The sequence below is a fragment of the Saccostrea echinata genome, unplaced genomic scaffold (assembly GCF_033153115.1).
Source record: "Saccostrea echinata isolate AGI-Se365-2 ecotype Australia unplaced genomic scaffold, CSIRO_AGI_Sech_v1 ptg000006l, whole genome shotgun sequence".
Lineage (NCBI taxonomy): Eukaryota > Metazoa > Mollusca > Bivalvia > Ostreida > Ostreidae > Saccostrea > Saccostrea echinata.
The window spans coordinates 5,495,638-5,501,940 of NW_026889755.1; positions in this window are offsets into that span (position 1 = coordinate 5,495,638).

The following is a 6,303-nucleotide window of genomic DNA, read 5'->3' on the forward strand; positions in this document are numbered from 1 at the left end:
CTTCTGGTTTTGTTTGTTCTTAAGTCGTTGTGAAAATCATTAAAATAAAAATGAAATATATTTCTTTGCAATTGTTGAACAACAATATTGGAGGAAAACAAAGTTATTCAGACAGTTTACTAAATATTTTCACTTTCTTCTTTTGACAGCATGAAGACCAGGTGGTGAAATCTATTTGAGAAATACAGTTTTCTACATTCAAGCTTATATTGAAATAATTTATATATATTCCTACTGATCTAAGAATAAAAGTGTACTGCATAATGCACTTTGTTTTTGATATATGAAGTTTCCCATGAATTTTAAGATGATAAAGAACTTCAGGAATGATGCTCCTGGTTTTAAAAACAGGAGTTCTGATAAGGATAACCATTGACTCTATTTCTATTAATTACAATATCTATGTAGTTTTTGGAGATCAGGTCTTCCAACAATTTGTTGGAATTCCCATGGGCAATAATTGTGCCCCGTTATTAGCAGAGCTTTTTTGTATTCATATGAAGCAGAAAAAACGTCAACATGAAAAGAAATCTCTTGATGTGGCCTTTAAATCAACATTTAGATATATCGAAGACCTGTTATCAATTAACAATATTCATTTTCATTCCTACGTTGATTCGATATATCCCTCTGAACTCGAAATAAAGGATACAATAGAGTCTGGCACATCTGTATCAGTTTTGGATATGACTCCATATGCAGTTGATAAATATATATTGCTGCATAAATAAGGAGAGCTGACGAAAGAAAATTTGAAGTCATCACGTTTATCATAAAGTTTTATTGTAAGGTTACCATTAAAATACCTTCTAAATAAAATGCATTGTTAAGGCAGGAATTCAATAATGTCAACTTTTAAAGAAAAATAATTAACCCGCGGAAGCGGGTGATGTGATCTTTTTCTGCGGTAGTTGTAACCGTAAATCTCTCATTAAGAAACAAAGAAGGGCATTATATTATAAATGTTCGTTATCTGTATAAATGATCATAATCATATAAGGTAGGTTTTAGTGTATAAAATATTTCATTATTGATATGATGTAGAGACTGGTAGCATTCAATCCCCTGTATTAGCTAGTTAAGTGTTAAGAATTAATAAAAGGAAGAGCCTTTCATACGAAATATAGGAGGAAATAATCAGTGAATGTAAATATAAAATAGAGGCTATTTCTTTCAAAACATTTGCTGAATATATGAAAACAAATATTAACATGCACTGCACCAACTTTCTCGTAAATTTACGTCCTTTTCAGATCCTTGTATTTCTTTGGATAAGGAATTGCAAACACGTGATTAATGGTTATCGATACAATTGCTGTCTGCAGATCTACATGGGAATTATGCAAGATCTATAGAAAGACAAATGGGAAACTGCTCGATGGAAAGCTTGATGCGTTCTTCTTTACAAACGATCATCTCAAACTCCAGAAAAAAGAGGAATGACTTTTTACTGCACTGACGAATAAATCTTGATGGAGAAAATATAGAAGATGATAAGGAAAAAAGTTATTTATGTAATGTTTATATTATATTTTGTTATCTATGATTTGCTACTGGATTGGTGAAATCGTACATTAAATTTGAAGTTCCGACTCCATTAAGTATTGATTTTAAAGCAAAGCTCCGTTTACAATATTGTCCTTAAAATACGTTTTAACAGGTCGCCCGCAAGGTGCAGTGGTTAGAGCGCTTGATCCTAACGTCGCATGTTCGAATCCACGGTGCGATATGGAGACCAGTCCTTCAGATGAGATCGTATAAATCAAGGTCGCAGTAGGAACTGGCACGAAAAAGATCCCTCGCTGCTCAAAAGCCGTAAGTGCCGAGTACAGGTCTAAATGTGCAGCCCTCCTCTGGCAAGTGGTGGTGTCCCAGTATGCTTGAAAAATTCTCCAAGGGACGTTAAACAACCAGATTAAATTAAAAAAAATCCAAAAGGTTTTAATTGTTTTAAATACCTTTTCCTTTCAATACTCTTTTAAGCTATATTGTTTTATCTGATGACTTGGATCTTTCACACTATACAATATGTACATGTATACATAAACCAGTTGTTATGTCCATATACGTTTGCAGTATTCAAATTTAATTTATCGTTGACATTTTCTTGCTTCCAACTCAAAAAAAATTATTCATATCCTTAAATGCACTCATTACACAATGCTATAACTCTTACGTTAAAATGTATTTTCATATATTTGTGCAAAGTGTTTTGAAAACACATTCAGAATTAAATCAGATATTAATGGTAAAAATGAAGAAAAGGTCTCTATACTGCTTGCTAAAACAAGAAGATCAAAGGCTTGTTACACCTTATTATAAGTAGTTAATGCCAAATGTTGATATATGTTGACTGAATGAATGCTTTGTTTCATATTTAGATATATGTGATGTTTGAATAAGTGCAATGAAACACTGTTGATATATATTGTCTAAATAGATGCTAAGATACACATTTTGATATTTGTTCTCTCAATGATATGATAAATCGCACTAATTATACTTTGAATACATCTGTCGTTATATTCATTATTATGGGAACAAGAAGTAGCAATCGGTGATGTGACATGTGATTTTATTTATAATATACTGACCACAGAAAAAAAATCAGGAAGTTTTTTTTTATGTTTCGAATTTTTCTAATTCTAGCTTTAAAATAAAATATTAAGACGACGGCAAGTTAATTAGCTCAAAATACCATTAAAACAATATATATTTGGAACAGAGCAAAGACAGAACTCTAAAAGCATCGGAGGAAGGATAAGGTGCCACAGAGAAGTAAGCATCCTTGTCGACCGCTCACATACGCCCTTTGCTCCTTATCGTGTTCGGGAAAATGGAGGAAAAAATCTGCGGAGAATTCAGAGTGAAAATAATTGCCGAACAATTTGTATGAAAAACATCAGTCAACATTCGACTCGACGATAGATTGTATTTGCTGAAAAGTGAAATAAGTAGACAAAGATGAGTAACCATGTCAAAATAAACAATGAAAACAGATAGCAGAACAAACATGAACCCCTAAAAACCTTCAGAGGTGGGATCAGGTTTGTAACAATCTCTAAACTAGTTTAACCCTTTGGGTACCCCTTGTATTTCGTGCAAGTATTATCCTTCAAATACCTCTTTATTAGCACTAATAATTCTTTGCAAAATTTCGGCCGACAGGTAACAATAGCTTCTAGGTCATTCCCGGCAGAGCTGTCCAGTGTGAAAAACACAATGTGATGGGACAGCACAAATGTTATTAATTTTTGCACCAGCATATGCCTGAAACATGCAGTAGGTTTACTGTAACAGTTTTGTAAGTTCCTGCACGGAAAAAAGACCGTGTTAAGTATATTTTATAGCATTTCTAGTTATGTAAATGTACTTTTAACATTCGTTCTATAAATTCACCTTGGCAGGCACTCATCAGGGAGTTACCTTTTTTGTTTTATTTTATTGTAGTTTTGTTCGCTGCATTACTTTTTCTTTTAAATGTATGAGCGGAAGAAAGTGACTGAATGTATTGTCAGCCATTTTGTATCTATGTCAACTGTCAGCAAACTCTTAGATGATATTGAAAATATCTTAGAGGTTATGTTATATTGAACTCAAATATGACTAAATGGTTATTGATTCAAGCCAAGTATAAGTGTATAATAGTATTGCCATGTGTAGAGTAAATGATTATTTACTGATTAAGGAGAGTTAATATTTTAGCACCATGCTGAGGTGTACATCATAAGGATGATGTTGATGATGATGACGACGATGATGTCGATGACGATGATGTCGATGATGATGGTGATATTGATGAAGAAGATTTCGATGTTGTCTATGAATTAGACGCGGGAGTCGCTGGTATTTGTGAATCGACACCGATCCCAAACAACAGTCTAGGACTACAGCCCCGGAGGTTTGGAGGAAAGTGTGGAACTATATGGAGTGAACTCTCATATTGATATATGTGGACAATACTGGCATTATTTTGATAGGTTTGAAATAAAATTGATAATTTGAGAACAGGTGTTAATTCACAGTTGTTTAAAAATGTTTTGAATTTTTTTTCCTTCATTTTAAATAACATTTTTTCTTAAATGATCATTTGAGTGAGTGTGCTTGTGTGTGATTGTGTGACATTGGTTTAATTATCTTTCCTCTTTCTCTCTGTTCTTTTGTAAATAAATTCTTGATTTCCCTTGAAGAAAGGCTAAGGTTTGATTTGAAAAGCTATCCTAGCACATCCACGTTACAAGGTTCCATGAAAGAGAAAGAAAGCAAAATCATCCTCTCTCGGCCAGTCACAAACCTGCGTGTGCTTTTTGTCTTGATTAAGCTAAAGGATAAATCTGTAATTCTTCAATTCAAGTAAGTATAAATTATAACAATGCGAAAGCAAAGTGGAATGTAAATATAAATTCTGATTTTCTGATGGACCATAAATATTCATTCTGATTGTATTTAATTATTCTATTTTATAAATAAAAAAGAGAAAAAGCAAATATTTTGATTGTCCTGGTCGTTTATTTCTGCATAAATAATAGACAAGATAAGAAGAGATATTTTTTTTATCTTATTTGTATTAGTACACATGCAGCTAGGTTAAGGAAGCCTAGAAAATATATGCCTAAAAATATTAAGAGAAAATGAATAAAATCTTAATATTTTTTTAACAGCATTACTTTTGATAAATATGAATTGTGGTGTTTGCACCTGTATAAATCTGGTCTCTGCTGAGTTCGGCCAAATTGACATCGCCTACATCAGCTGTTTGTCACGTGACAGGTTTAAAATTAGAACACATATTTGTACTTCTACAAAAAATGTATAAGTTCAACGATATACGGGTATCTTTCTGCTATAAAATTTATTCTGTTTTATTTGAGACAAATTCTTTAATCTGAAAAGTGCTAGGAGCAACTTTCTCATGCTCGGGAATTCTATAAAATTAAGCCGTCTTTCTATGAACCACCGCCATGGATGTAATACGCGATGGAATAATGTTACATGTATATTGCGGAATAAATAAACAATGCACAATCAGCTCCCAACTTTTTTCAAAATAGTAGTAATAGTAGCTACACGTGTTTAAAAAATTAGACATATAGTGAAGCGGATATCGTAGAATTTTTGATATTTTTGAGGGGCTGGACCCCTCATTCTAGCACGTTACTGTACAGATGTGCTCCATACCACTATATATAAAGTATAAATTTAATTTGACAATCAAATGTGGATTAATATTTTTCAGAATATATCTCTAATGTGGTCCGATTACGCTTATTTCGTATTTATTTTTATTTTTACGCATTACGATAATAGCTTGATCTACGCCTCAAGTACAGAGAAACTGAGTGTCAAACTAAGAAATGACGTCATCCATAAGTGCTACTATGGTAAGATAAGTTGCACATCCATTTATCTTTACAATATTTATGAGAAACGAAAGAATTTGAGTGTGGTTTAAAAAGAACATATGGTATTTATTCATCGAGATTCATTTGTATTGTTTTAACATGACGCCATAATAGCTTTTCCGAATCTCTGCATGGGCTGACGTAAATAATCCTTAATAGTCCTTAACCTACGCATTTGAGTTAAGCCTAGGTATAGGCGTTCTGTTCAAATGAGTTAATAAAAACGCATAAGAGGTATATTTATTAATCAGAGAAAGTTCTGAATTATTTTCTTATGCATACTTAGTACCCACGATATGTTATAACCAGTGCACATTATGACGTCATATTATGACGTCATTGTTCTTACCTACTAGAGGTAATAAAACACATCAACAAAACAGTTTCGGCGCAAGGGATAACCCTATTTATTTTTTTTTTACATAAAAATTGTATAATGCTAAGAAGAATACTCTATAGATTAATAAAACTGCTGCACAAATCCTAGGCATGTCCTCTTTGATCGCAATCTGAGGAAACTTATACCGGACTGTACATTTTTACCAGGATTCAACGTAAAACTTTACAAATAAAAATTATACACATGAGCTGTTGACATTTGTGCAACAATACCAGCAATCTTTGGAATATTTTGCTCCTAAATATAACTTGTTTCAGTTAAATAAAATCGAGCATGCTCTTGCGCCGAAGCATTTTTGTTCATTATAATCTTGTGTATTAAAGAACAATGACGTCATTATATGACGTCATAATGTGTACTGGCTAACTAATGTCGTGGTTAGTAAGTATGTATTAGACAATAAGTTTTAACTTTCTCTGTGTAATAGATATGGTCCTTAGGCATCTTAATTAGTTTATTTGCATAGAAATGCCTATACCTAGCCTTTACTCACCTGCATAG